At 44.3% G+C, this 15,030-nt stretch overlaps 1 protein-coding gene and 1 long non-coding RNA gene across 2 annotated transcripts in view; one reads left to right on the forward strand and one right to left on the reverse strand.

Moving 5' to 3' along the window:
- Window positions 1-350: 350 nt before the first annotated feature.
- LOC110342895 lies at window positions 351-14,353 on the reverse strand. The gene is made up of 4 exons (XR_002385071.2): window positions 13,764-14,353; window positions 12,769-13,432; window positions 7,652-7,798; window positions 351-755 (listed from the first exon to the last, which is right to left on the reverse strand). It is a non-coding gene; the product is annotated as an uncharacterized LOC110342895 (long non-coding RNA).
- The window catches only part of Mob3b (MOB kinase activator 3B), a 168,257-nt gene continuing 166,551 nt past the window's right edge, over window positions 13,325-15,030 (forward strand). Inside the window, exon 1 of the mRNA XM_013121075.3 lies at window positions 13,325-13,452. The gene's annotated coding sequence lies outside the window, so the exon portion shown is untranslated. The remainder of the gene's footprint in view (window positions 13,453-15,030) is intronic.

Consider the following 15,030-nt stretch of genomic DNA (forward strand, 5'->3'; position numbering starts at 1 on the left):
AAAGCTGCCTAGAGCTCAGTGAACAGGAAGCAGAAGAAGGAGCCCAGAACCCAAAACAAGAATAACCTGGCCTAGAGACCTATTACTGCAAACCAGGCCTCAAGGCCTAAAGGTTCCACAGCCTCCCTAAGAGCACCACCATGCAGGGACTAAGTGTTCAAGAGGGACATCGTAGATTTAGACCATACCAGAGTCTCCTTGTGCTGCATGGGCTGCTCTCAAATTCCTGTGTTCAGGTGTATGCCCCACCCATGACTGTACATATTTTTAAGTGGCTGCTTAGTGTTCCAATGTCAAGCTATACTGAGTATATTTAATCATGCCTCTGGTGGTATTAATTTATCTTCCAGTTAAGCCTAGTCAGACAAACATTTATTGGGTGTTTCTTATGAGCTGGGCATCAAACAAATAACAACAAAATTCAGTAACTAAACCAGAACCTTACTTTTACAAATAAATAAACAAACCAATAAAACCACTTAGGTTTTATTGCTCAACAGTCGTTGGGGCACTGCCCTGCTTGGAGTCTCCTGAGGCCTGGGGATTTTGCACAGGGGAACCTGTCCCAGTGACCAGCCTATCCAAAGTCTGACGAAGTAGCAATAATAGTCCCGCTTCCACCGATGGGAGGAGGCAAGCATGGGCCTGTTTCTGGCCTGCCTTCTGGTACCCTGCTCAGAGTCTCCTGAGGCCTGGGGAACCCATTCGATGGACCAGCTCATCCAGAGTCTGCCAACACCTAGTCTCGCCTCCACCTATGGGAAGAGGAGAACCATCAGAGTATTGGACCTGCTTGCACTCACCAGAAGAGAACCCTGGTCCTGTACCCACCAGGAGAGGGAAAGACCTCAATGGTACCCACTGGAAGAAGGGATGGGGGACAACAGTATAAGAACACAGTCAACAACAGAAAGATCAATATGATGCCACTAGGCTCTCCATACCAGCAAGATTGAACATCTCAACACAGATAAACCAGAAGAGAACAACCCTAGAAACAACTTTATGAAGATGAGAGACCCTCAAAGAGAATATGAGAAAAATCCCTTAAAGAAATGTAAGAAAGCAGGGCAGTGGTGGCGCACACCTTTGATCCCAGCACTCAGGCAGAGGCAGGCAGATCTCTGTGAGTTCCAGACCAGCCTGGTGTACAAGAGCTAGTTCCAGGACAGCCTCCAAAGTCAGAGAGAAACCCTGTCTTGAAAAACCAAAACCAAAACAAAACAACAAAAGAAATGGAAGAAAAAAGCAAACCAAAAAAATTGAAGAAATAGAGGAAAAGACAAACCAAAAATTGCAAGAAACAATTCAAACAGTGCAAGGTTCAAAAGCTGAAATAGAGACAATAAACAAAACACAGGCTGAGGAAATTTTGGAAATAGAAAAGCTTGGTAAATCATCAGGAATTACAGAACGCAAGCATAACCAACACAATACAAGAGATGGAAGAGAATCTCAGGCGCTGAAGATACACTAGGAGAAATAGATTCATCCACCAAAGAAAATCTTAAGTGCAACAAATCCCTAACACAAAATATCCAGGAAATATGGAACACCATGAAAAGACCAAACTTAACACTAATAGGTATAGAAGAAAGTAAAGAAAACCACCTCAAAGGGGTAGAAAACATATTCAACAAAATCATAGAAGAAAACTTTCCCAACCTAAAAAAAGACATGCCAATGAAAGTATTCTGTAGAATACCAAATAGTGTGGACCACAAAAGGAAGTTCCCTTGCCACATAACAATCAAAACCCCAAACATACCGAATAAGGAAAGAATATTAAGAGCAACAAAGGAAAAAGGCCAAGTAACATATAAAGGCAAACATATTACACCTGATTTCGCCATGGAAAGCCAGAAGTCCTGGATAGATATTCTACCAACACTAAGAGACCATGGATGCCAGCCCAGTAAAGCTTTCAATTACTGTAAATGGAGAAAACAAGATGTTCCATGACAAAACCATATTTAAACAATACATATCCACTAATCCAGCCCTACAGAAACTTCTGGAAGGAAAACTCCAACCCAGGGAAGTTAACTACACCCACAAAAACATAGGCAAAAGACAATCCCACTTTACCAACACCCAAAAGAAAAAAAAGAGGGGAAATCTACACACAATATCACCACCACCACCAATTCCAAAACAAACAAGAGTTAACAATCAATGGTCATTAATATCCTCAATATTAATGGTCTTAACTCACCTATGAAAAGACACAGACTAACAGAATGGATACAAAAACAGGATCTATCCTTCCACTGCATACAAGAAACACACCTCAAGTTCAAAGACAGACAGTACCTCAGAGTTAAGGGGTGAGAAAAGATTTTCCAATCAAATGGACCCAAGAAACAAGCAGATATGGCAATCCTAATATCTAACAAATTAGACTTTAAACTAAAATCAATCAAAAGAGATAAAGAAGGTCATTTCATATTCATCACAGGAAAAATCCACCAAGATGAAGTCTCAATTCTGAACATCTATGCCCCAAATACAAGGCATCCACATTCGTAAAAGAAACATTACTAAAACTCAAGCCACACATAAAAATCTCCTGTAGTGGGAGACTTCAATACCCCACTCTCACCACTAGATAGGACCACCAGATAGAAACTTAACAAACAAGCAAAGAAACAAACAGAAGTTATGACCCAATTGTGTTTAACATTCCATCCAAATACAAAAGACTATACCATCTTCTCAGTGCCACATGGAACCTTCTCTAAAATCAACCACATACTCAGTAATATAGTAAACCTCAATAGGTACAAAAAAAATTGGAATAACCCCTGTATCATATCAGCCCACCATGCTTTAAAGTTAGAATTCAACAACAACACAAATTGCAGAAAACCTACACGCATGTAAATTGAATAACCCGCAATTGCACCATTCCTGGGTCAAGGAAAAAATTAAAAATTAAAAAATAAAAAATAAATTAAAGACTTCCTAGAATTCAATGAGAATGAAGACACACATACCCAAACTTATGGGACACTTTGAAAGCAGTGCTAAGAAGAAACTTCATAGCACTAAGTGCCCACATGAGGAAACTGAAGAATAGTCACACTAGAGAATTAACAGCACAACTGAAAGCTCTAGAACCAAAAGAAGTAAACTCACCTAGGAGTAATAGACACCAGGAAATAATCAAATTGAGGGCTGGAATCAATAAAGTAGGAATTAAGAAAATAATACAAAGAGTCAATGTAACAAAGAGTCAGTTCTTGAGCAAAATCAACAAGATAGAGAAACCTTCATCCAAACTAACCAAAAGGCAGAGACAGAGCATGCAAATTAACAAAATCAGAAATGAAAAGGGGGACATAACAACAGACACTGAGGAAATCCAGAGAATCATAAGGTCATACTTTGAAAACCAGTACTCCACAAAATTTGAAAATTTAAAGGAGATGGACAGTTTTCTGGATAGATATCACTTACCAAAATTATTTCAAGAACAGATAAGCAATTTAAATAGACCTATAATCCCTAATGAAACAAAGGCAATCATCAAAAGTCTCCCAACTAAAAAAAGCCCAGGGCCAGATGGTTTCAGTATAGAATTCTACTAGAAATTCAAACAACAGCTAATACCAATTCTACTCAACATGTTCCACAAGTAGAAGCAGAAGGGTCATAGCCAAACACTTTTTATGAGGCTACAATTACCTTGGTACCCAAGCCACACAAAGACACAACTAAGAAAGAGAACTCAGACCAATATCCCTCATGAATATTGATGTAAAAATACTCAGTAAACTACTGGCAAATCAGATCCAAGAACACATAAGAAAAATCATCAACCATGATTAAGACTTTATTCCAGGGAGACAGGGATGGTTCAACATATGAAAATCCATCAAGGTAATCCATCACATAAACAAACTGAAAAAGAAAAACCACATGACCATCTTACTAGATGCTGAAAAAGACTTTGACAAAATCCAACACCCCTTCATGATAAAGGTCTTGGAGAGATCAGGGATAACAGGAACTCAGCTAAACATAATAAAAGTAATATACATTAAACCAACAGACAACATCAAACTAAATGGACAGAAACTCAACATGATTCCTCTAAAATCAGGAACAAGAGAAGGCTGTCCACTCTCTCCATATCTCTCCAATATTGTACTTGATGTTCTAGCTAGAGCAATAAGACAATAAAAGGAGATCAAGGGGATATAAATTGGAAAGGAAGAAGTCAAACTTTCACTATTTGCAGATGATATGATAGTTTATATAAGTGACCCCATAAACTTTACCAGGGAACTCTTACAGCTGATAAACACCTTCAGCAAAGTGATGGGATAAAAGGTTAACTTTAAAAAATCAGTCTACTATATACAAACAATAAATGGGCTGAAAAAGAAATCAGAGAAACATCACTCTTACAATAGTCACAAACAACAAAAAATATCTTGGGGGTAACGCTAACCAAACAAGTGAAAGACCTGTGTAACAAGAGCTTTGAGTCTTTAATGAAAGAAATTAAAGAAGATACCAGAAAATGGAAAGATCTCCCATGATCTTGGATAGGTAGGATCACATAGTAAAAATGGCAATATTGCCAAAAGCAATCTACAGATTCCATGTGTAGAGTGTAGCCTTTCCCTCCATCTGCCTGGGCCCTGCCACAGTTGCAGTCCCCAAATAACACACAGGACGCTATATTAATTATGAAGTCATTGGCCATTTGCTTGTTCTTACTGACTAGCTCTGACTTAAGTATTTAACCCATAATTGTTAATCTAAGTATTTCTCTTACTGGAGAAAGGGTCTTACTCCTATGGCAGCTACATGATGTCTGTCTGTGTCTCTCTTTCTCAGAATCCTCTTCAACTCCTAGTCCCACCTATCTTACTTCCCTATTGGTCAACAGTGCTTTATTGACATATACACAGGACTTCCCCATCAAACCTGATATTAACCCACACACCTAGGAACACCTGGCTTTTGACAAAGAAGCTAAAATTACACAATGGAAAAAGAAAACATTTTCAACAAATGGTGCTGGCATAACTGGATGCTGGCATGTAGAAGACTGCAGATAGATCCATTTCTATCATCATACACAAAACTTAAGTCCAAATGGATCAAAGATCTCAACATAAATCCAGTCACTCTTGGAAGTGCCCTTGAACAAATTGGTACAGGAGATCACTTCCTGAACATAACACCAGTAGCACAGACACAGAGATCCACAATTAGTAAATGGGACCTCCTGAAACTGTGAAGCCTCTTTAAGGCAAAGGACACAGTCAACAAAACAAAATGACAGTCCACAGAATGGGAAAAGATATTCATCAACCCCACATCTGACAGAAGGCTGATTTCCAAAATATACAAAGAACTCAAGAAGCGAGACACCAAAACACCAAATAAGCCAATTAAAAAGTGGGATACAGAACTAAATAGAGAATTCTTAACATTGGAATCTAAAATGGCTAAAAGACACTTAAGAAAGTGTTCAATGGCCAGGCATAGGTGGTGCATGCCTTTAATACCAGAGGCAGGCAGATCTCCGTGAGTTTGAGGTCAGCCTGGTCTTCAAAGAGAGTTCCAGGACAATCTCCAAAACTACAGAGAAACCCTGTCTTGGGAAAAAAAAAGAAAGTGCTCAACATCCTTAGCCATCTGAGATCTTGCTCCTGTCAGAATGGCTAAAATCAGAAACACCAATGAAAGTTTATGTTGGAGAGGATGTGGAGAAAGGGGAACTCTCCTCCATTGCTGGTGGGAGCACAAACTCATACAATCACTTCGGAAATCAGTATGGCGTTTCCTCATGAAAATGGGAATCAGTCTACCACAAGATTGAGCAATTCCACCTTTAGGCATACATCCAAAAGATGCCCATTCATACAACAAGGACATCTGTTCAACTATGTTCATAGCAGCATTATTTGTAATAGCCAGAACCTGGAAGCAACCTAGATGCCCCTCAACTGAAGAGTGGATAGAGAAAATGTGGTACATTTACACAATGGAGTACTACTTGGGGGGAGGGATACAATGGAATCGGTGGGGGGCTGGGGCTGGGGCGGAGAGGAGGGTGAGGGAACTGGGATTGACATGTAAAAGAAGCTTTTTTCTAATTTAAATAAAAAAAAAGAAAAAATACAATGGAATCTTGATATTTGAAGCCAAATGGATGGAACTAGAGGAAACCATTCTGAGTGAGGTAACCCAGTCATAAAAAGACAATCATGGTATGTACTCACTCATTTATGGATTTCAGACATAGAGCAAAGGATTACCAGCCTACAATCCACACTGCCAGAGAAGCTAGGAAACAAGGAGGACCCTAAGAGAGACATATAGAGTCCCCAGAGAAGGGGAAAGGGACAAGATCTCCTGAGCAAACTGGGAGCTTTAGGGAAGGGGAGAGGGAGTTAGGAGAAAGGGGAGAAGAGGAGGGGAGAGGAGGACATGAGGGAGCAGGAAGGTTGAGATGGAGGAATAATAGAGGAGAACAAGAAAAGAGATACCATAATAGAGGGAACCATTATAAGTTTAAAGAGAAATCTGGCACTAGGGAGATTTCCAGAGATCTACAGGGATGACGCCAACTAACAATCTAAACAATAGTGGAGAGACTACCTGAAACACCGTTCCCAATAATGAGATTGATGACTACCTTACATGCCATCCTAGAGCCTTCATCCAGTAGCTGATGGAAGCATAAGCAGAGACAGATAAGCACTGAGCTGAACTCCTGGAATCCAGTTATAGAAAGGGAAGAGTGATGAGCAAAGGGGTCAAGACCAGGCTGGAGAAACCCACAGAAACAGCTGACCTGAACAAGGGGAACCTGATGGACCCCAGACTGCTAGCTGGGAAATCAGCATAGGATGAACCCAGACCCCCTGAACGTGGGTGTCAGTTAGGAGGCCTGGGGGCATCTGGGACCCCATTCCACATAGAGGGATACTCTCTCAGTCTAGACACATGGGGGAGGGCCTAGGCCCTGCTCCAAATGATGTGAAAGACTTTGAAGATCCTCTATGGAAGGCCTCACCCTCCCTGGGGAGCAGAAAGGGTGGATGATCGGGGACAGGTGTGGGGGCAGGGGAGGGAGGAGGGGGAGGGACTGGGGTTGACGTGTAAAACAAGCTTGTTTCTAACTTAGATTTTTAAAAAAGAGTCCTTGGGCCAGCTGAGTAATTCTGTTGATTGGCCTCAACAAAGGCAATTCAGCTAAACTGCTTGTGATGTAAGAGCGGGACGTAAAGGAAGTATCAGTGTGTATTCAAAAATACCCAAGGAATGGGGAAATTGAAGGTAGTGTAAAAGAGGAGTGGTTGGTAAACAAACCTCTCAAAGGAAGGACCTTTAAAGAAAAATTGCACCATACTCCCATGTCATTAACTAAGAAGACTGGATGAACAGAAGCCTTGGAGTGGGGGAGGAAACAGAGTAGCAATTGGGATAGTATGGCGTATGCAGGATATGGCCATGATTACTGGTTTACAGTTGCATACAAAACCCACTCACAGACCAAGATTACTGCAGGCATCCAGTGTCATTGTTAAACGTTAACAATTGTGCAGGCAGCAAATAGGCTTTAGGTAATATAAATCCATCTATTTAAGCCATTTCAAACCATGACAATAACCATACATTACCTCACCTTTCCATTGCCATTACTTCAGTGCTTAGGAGGAGCCATGCGTACTTATGTCTGTGACCCAGAGTTCATTGTCATAAATTCTGTCCTCACAGATGCTCCCGTAAAACAGGAGATTAATCTCTCGAGCCTTGTGATTAGTCAAGGGTCCTGAAAACAGAGTGAAAGAAGAAAAGGGGTAAATGTGGCTTTGCTGTTGAATACTTGCTAGGTAATCACCTGGATTTGTGAACTCCCTTTGCTTGAGCTAAACATTCTTGAGAAGGTCTGCCGTGTACTATCAATCACCTAGAGCAGTTATAGTTAGTATGCTCTGAACACAGCAACACTAGGTTATCAAAGCCTACGCAAACGCTTATGTGACAAAAACTGCTGTCCAAGCGGTTTGACTGTGTGTTCCTTCCAGTCCTCGATGAAGCAAGTGTGCTCTTCACTTTCACTCTGCTGTCATCTGACTGTTAGGAGGTTGCCATGGTGATGCTTTCCAATACCTTTTGTTCTTTGGGGGGTAGCTGAGAGGAAGTGGTTTGGTAACAGAATCTTTCTCAGATTTTACTCACACACCTTTGAAGACCAGCATCATTCCTCTTGGTAAAAATGTGTGTCTTGTGATGACTGGGATGAGGCAACTGAAGTGCATTTAATTCATACCAAACTACTTGAAAATGCTCTCTTTTTGTTGTCAGTTGCAGGAGGGGGCATCCCAACGGATAGTGAAACTTCTGGATTCAGTGTGCCTGGAACATGTGAGCCATTGCATATAGACGTGTAAGAACTGCTGAGAATTTTCTGAGCACTTACCAGGTGACGGGCAATTGCTGAGCATGTTACAAGCATCTCCAGTAAGTCCATACAGCCACCTACCTGTGTTATTATCATAATTTACAATCTCAGCTCTCTGAGATTCAGCTGGGTTCAGTTCACAACCCTGGGTCTCTATCTCTCGATGGTGTCTTTCTGGAATCTTTCAGGTGAGGTGAGCATGTTCCTTCTCATTTCCCTGTAAGAGCTCGCAGTTAAGATTCACCGGCCCTCTCCCTGTATCAAATTCCTTAGTTAAATTCAATGCAAACCTAGAGAGGACTCTGAAGCAGCCAAAAGCTGGCCATGTGGTAAACTAAGACAAATATGCATTTGTAGCCTCTTTACCTGTCAAGAGACATGGAGCAATTACGGGCATAAGAGCTGGGTACAGGGTTCCAGTCTTAATCGTTGTGTAGTATTGGGCAAGCCATTTGCCTTCTCAGCTGGTTTCTTTCTCCATGAGAAGGAAAGGATAGAATTCATGTTTGCTATTCTAGCTTGTCTTCTGTTGCTGTGATAAATACCATGACGAAAATTAACTCGGAGGAGAAAGGGTTTAATTTCAGCTTCCACTTCCTGACCACAGTCCATCACTGAAGGAAGTCAAGGCAGGAATTCAAGCAGGAACTAAAGAAAAAACCATGGAGGAACAATGTCTACTATCTCATATACTGGCTCATGCTCAGCTAGCTTTCTTATACAGCTCAAACCTACACAGGGATGGCGCCACCCACAATGGGCAGTGTACTCTCCAATCAATCCTAGGTCAAGATGGTTTCTTTTAGACATGGCTCCAGGCCAATCTGATCCAGACAATATTGAGATTTCTTCCCAGGTGACTCTAGGCTGTGTCAAGTTGACAATAAAAACTAGCCAACACCCTTGTCCAAAGGTCAGGAACAGGCTAGTTACTGTCACTGCCAATGGTTACTCTTTTCAAACAATATACATCTAAGGCAGTGGTTCTCATTCTGTGCGTCAAGAACCCTTTGGGGATGTTGAATGACCCTTTCATAGGCTTGCACATCAAATATCCTGCATATCAGATATTTACATTATGATTCATAACAGCAGCAAAATTGCAGTTATGAAGTAGCAATGTAAATAATTTTATGGTTAGGAGGGTCACCAGTACACAAGAAACTGTATTAAAGGGAACGTTGAGAACCACTGATCCAAGGTATATCAAATTGTGCTCTAAATCTTGAATTCTGGGTGGGCCAAAAATTACCCTTTTAAAATGACTGAAGTAGAGGCTGGAGCAATGGCTCAGTGATAATGTATATTGACTGCTGTTCCAGGGAACTCAGGTCCAATCATCAGCACTCACATGGCAGAGCCCAACAGTCCCAGGAGATGTGACATAATTGTCCTCCAGGAGCACTCTATGCACGTGGTATACACACACACATGCAGGCAAAACATACATACATGCAAAATAAAAGAAAATTGAAAATGATATCTAATGTCATTTGACAATATTTATCCAGCAAGAAGTTGATTTTTCTCTTGTCTTCTCACCTTTTGAGTGACAGCTTCAGATCACTTTTTAGCAGTTGCTTCAGGTGACTTTTCCCCACTAACTGTTCCCAAATCTTGTGAACTCTCCCTTCCGTCTTCAGTCTGGCATTTGGGATCCCAGTCCTTACTATGTAGCTATATCACAGTTCTCCAAACAACTAAGTTCAGATCATAGTTCAATTTGTTCTGTGTTCCTCCATCTCGGCTTAACTCCAACCATGCCGACTGTTTCCAAGATCAGCTCAACTTCCCCATCCCTAGAATCTGCACAATCCTTCCCATTCCATTCAATTCCCTCTCTCCGAGCTCCATAGAAAGTTCTGGTCATTTTCTTTCCATCCTGACACCCCTCACAGCCTTCTTTGTGCTGCTGCTTTTGTGTTCTTTTGCCGTTCTGATTAGATTATAGGCGCCTTGAGGACAAGATCCAGAGGTGCCCCTTGCCCCATGATAGTAGCAGGGAACTGTGAAGGTTACAGGCATTGCTTAAGCCACACTGCCAAGACTGTCTATGTTGTCTTCTAAATCTTGACCTCAGGCGAGTAACCTCCATTTTTAAACTTGGAGTCACTCACTGGTATCTGGTATACAGATATCTTGTGAGAATTAAATGAAATGTTGCAAAGTGCTTAGCAAATACTTGCTGCACTTTGGATGTGTGGTAAAAATTAGATATTGCAATGCTTACAGTCAACTTTTCACTGATTATCTTTTTTTTGAGACAGGGTTTCTCTGTGGCTTTGGAGGCTGTCCTGGAGCTAGCTCTTGTAGTCCAGGCTGGTCTCGAACTCACAGAGATCTGGCTGCCTCTGCCTCCCGAGTACTGGGATTAAAGGTGTTTGTCACCACTGCCCGGCTTCACTGATTATCTTAACAAGTATTTATCGGGTGTAATGTTGGTCTGCTTGGGCTGCCACATCAAAATACCATAGGTGGGTGGAGACGGAGACAACATCCTGAGAGCAGTTTGGGGGGTGGCGTCTGGAAGACAGCAAGGCTGCGGCCTAGTGAGGGGCCTCTTCCTGGCTTACAGATGGCTGCCTTCTTGCTGTGTCCTTGCTTAGTAGAGGAGACACTACCTCGTTCTCTCTTCTTTGCTCCTCAGCCACTTTCTATTCTTCATCTTAACCTACTTAGTCTTTCTTCTCTGCCACTACTCTGGTATTAGAGCCTGACCAGTCCTTGTGACTCCTTCAGTTCTCAAAGGCTATTTCTAAACACCTCCACTTGAGAGCTAGGACTTCGGCAGACGCAACTGAGGGGGCAGAATTCAGTCCATTGTAAGGACCTGCTCACTAAGTGGAACAGTCTAGGCACATGGCAATGAACAAGACAGACAACAGTCCCTGCTACATTCCTTCTGCTGGAAAAAGTTGGTGCTTATAGACACAATACTGCCCCCTCCCCAATTACACAGTGCATGTTTAGAACCTGTGGCTGTATCATATATCATGGCAAAGGGGAACTAAGTTACAGATGGGAATGAGTTTGCTAAATGGCTGAGAGAGAAAGAGAGAGAGAGAGAGTGACAGAGAGAGACAGAGACAGAGAGAGAGAGACAGAGAGAAACCTGGCTGGACCACATTTCATCACACAAGATGATACTGTTTAAAATAAGATTTATTGTGAATGTCCATGTACATGTGCCTGCCCGAGTTTCTGTGCACTGTGTACATGCAGGGGCCTGTGGAGGTCAGAAGGGGATCTGATCTGCTGAAACTGGAGTTATGGGCAATTGTGAGCAGCCACCAGTGGGTGCTGAAAACCAAATTCCAGTCCTCTGGGACAGCAGCAAGTACTGTTAACTACTGAGCCATCTCTAACCCTGCTCAGATTGGTTTTTGTCTTTAAGTTTCTGGCTTATTCTTCCCATAGAAAACTAATGTGAGGAATGAACAAAATGCATTATTTAGTGTCTGATGACAGTACATTTAATGGAGAAAACTTGAGCAGGTGTGTGTGTAGGCACAGTCCCAAAGAAGAATAAATGAGGTGGAAAGGGAAAGCCTCTGAGCAAAGACTAGAGGGAAAAGGTAGTCTCTGAGTTACGATGTGACTGGGGAATTCAGAACACTATTCCAGACAGAGTGCATTATAAGTACGAAGGCCCTGTGGCAGGAATGTCCCAAACATTTGTTAGAGCCTAGAGAGGCATTACACATAGAGAGACATTTGTGATGGAAAGGCTGGTAGGAGGGAGAGGTGGAAATAAATATATGTATATGTAATATATGTACATACATTTCCATATATAAGTATATACATATGTCCACCTAATTTATCTCCATTTTTAAAAATGTGTAGTAGGGACTATGGAATGCAATACCTAGTCATTTGATACTACCTAACTGGTCTGCATTAAGATGTTATGTAAGAGAATAAAGGCATGTAGACAAATCCACTTCATTTTTTTCTGAGAAAGTCAGCTCATGTTCCAAGACTCCTTCCCTGAACTAAGAATACTTTTTAGAGTTGGTTTACTCTTAACAACCACCCTGTGAGGTAAGTATAACTTCCAAGCATTTTGTTTTTCAATGATTTAAAGCAATTTCTAAGGTGTGTCAGGCAGCCCAAGGCATTTAACAACAGTCAGAAAATTTTGAAGGAGGTTAATTCCTTTGGCCCGTTTTGGGTACCTTGGGAAAAGTTTTTGTGAACTTTAGTTAGGGTTTCTATTGCTGTAACAAAACAGCACGACCAAAACCAGTGTGGGGCGGAAAGGGTTTATGCGGCTTATGCATTCCGATCATAGTCTGCCATAAAGGGAAGTCAGGACAGGAACTCAAGGCAGTTACCTGGAAACAGGAACTGAAGCAGAAGTCACGGAAGAACAGGCTTGCTTCTCACGGCTTATTCAGCCTTCTTTCTTAGACACCCCAGGACTACCTGCCCCAAATTAGCACCACCCACAGTGGACTGAGTCCTCCCTCGCCAATCATTAATCAAAAAAAAAAAAAAAAAAAAAAAGCCGGACAGACCAATAGGCTATCTTAAGGTGGTATTTTCTCAACTAAGATCCCCTCTTCCTAGATTTTTGTCAAGCTGACAAAAACCCAACCAGGAAAACATCTCTTCTAGTCTGGCATCTTTTTAGCTACGCTGGTCAGCGGTAGAGAGACTTCTTAGACTGCACATTGTCTCAGGCCCTAGTGGAGATCAGAGGATCCTAAAGGCAGCAAGACTCCTCTTGCCCCCAGCAGCTGCCTTTCCAGAGGAGGCCGCCAGGGGACTCCGCTCCCAGTCGATGACCTGCAGAGACGCCCGGGCGGGCTGCGCGGCGCGCTCGGTGCATGTGGGGGCTGCAGCGGAGGCGCGGCGGCTGCGTCCCGAGTCGCGCGTGCTGGCCAGGAAGCCCCTCGCGTGGATCTGCCAAGCGTCGCTGCCCCGGCTGGAGGAGCTCACTTTTTCTCCCGCTCCAGCTGCAGCTGCCCGTGCGAAGGAAGACAGCAGGGCCCTAGGCTGAAGGTTAAAAGCTCACGGTAAGTAACCCTCCCGAGAGCGGGGAGGCGGTGCAGTCCCGCAGCTCCCCGCTCCGGATTGTGCCCAGGAGGCTTGAGGTGCGGGGCACACCTGGGGCGGATCAACCGCCCGGATCAACCGCCGGTCCTCATCCCTCGTTCGCGAGCTTCCGGGGTTGGAGTCTGGTTTAGACCGGTGCGGGCTCCTTGGCTTCTCTATGCCTCCGGGTACGCATTTCCCGGGCTGGAACGTGAGTCCTGTTCCCACCCAGGGGTCCTTGGCTTTGATTTGAAACCCCCACCCCCACCTCCTTTCAGGGTGCAAATCTCACCCGAACCCTTCCTGAATCGCAGATGCGGGGTAGGGTGCGCGTCGGCCTGAGGCGGCGAGCAGAGAAACTTTTACGAAAGTGCATCGATGCAGGGGGATGCGCCCGGGCTCCTGAAACCCAGCACGGGGCGGCGTGGGACTACAGGTCACGGGTTGTCCCCAGGCTACTGATGCCTGGTGAACGGAGGGTATTAGGAACAAATAAGTCTTGCTCAACTTTGGGGCCAACAACTGTCAAGCATCTGGAATCGCAGCCCCTCCCTTTCCTGCACTGGAGAAGGAGAAAACGAAAACTTTGCTTAGTTCTCCTCCCCAGCACTGACCCCCAGGGCTGGGTGGTAAAGAGCGGCTCCCGCCCCCTGGAGCGTGGCAGAGGCTCTGGACCACTCAGGATTCCCCCAACCCCCTCTCGGAGCCCTCTGTACGTCTGCCCCGCGGAGACGGCGGCTGAGCCGTCCTCATCTATCCGGTGAATGGCCTTTTGTTAGTGCGCGGGTCCACTATTGTCGCGCCCCTAACGTCTGGTGGGGCTGCAGCGGAGAGGAAAGCCCCCCTTGGCCGCTCCACGGCGGCCTTTCCGCGGACTCGGGTCAGAGATCCCCGCCGGCGAAGGAGGGGGATCGGGACCGGGCTAGGCCGCCCCACCCGGGGTTTGCGGTTAGAGGGCGGAGGGAAAGTTGTTCCTAACCCCGCCTCCGAGGCTGCTTGTGGCCCAGGGCGCATTTCTCAGATCTTATCCCCAGCGAATCCGAGACGGGTGTCGGGTCGAGAGAACAGAAGCGAAGTTCTCGAAAGCCAAGAGATCTGCGAGGAGGTCCAAAGGACTTCCAGTGGCTAGCTAAGCGCCTGTGCGTGGCCCACAACCCGGGCGATAGGCGCGGGCAAATCTGGACGGAAAGTTCAGGGGCGGCAAATTCTCTAGGGGCAGTCATTGGCCACGGATGAGTGGAAACCGAGGTGACCTGGGAAGGCCTGGAAATAGCGGTGTCGTCACTAGCTGTGAAATGTTCGTGGACTCCTGACATCGTCTAAGGCTCCATGTTTAAGTCCCAGATTTCTCCCAGCGATGTAGAAACAGCAGGCCACGACTACTCTGCTGGTGGCAGATGTGGCCCCAGCAGTGTTCTGGCCTGAGAGCAGGTGGCTTGGGGTAGACCCTGGTTCTCCAGAGGGGGGCGCCTGCTAGGCTATAGGAGGTCGGTTTCCCAGGAATAATTTGGGCGCTTCTACGTAGTGCTGTTAGAGTGTGGATTATTTATTAAGAAATC

Source organism: Mesocricetus auratus, unplaced genomic scaffold, assembly GCF_017639785.1.
Source record: "Mesocricetus auratus isolate SY011 unplaced genomic scaffold, BCM_Maur_2.0 Super-Scaffold_6730, whole genome shotgun sequence".
NCBI classification, from domain to species: Eukaryota; Metazoa; Chordata; class Mammalia; order Rodentia; family Cricetidae; genus Mesocricetus; species Mesocricetus auratus.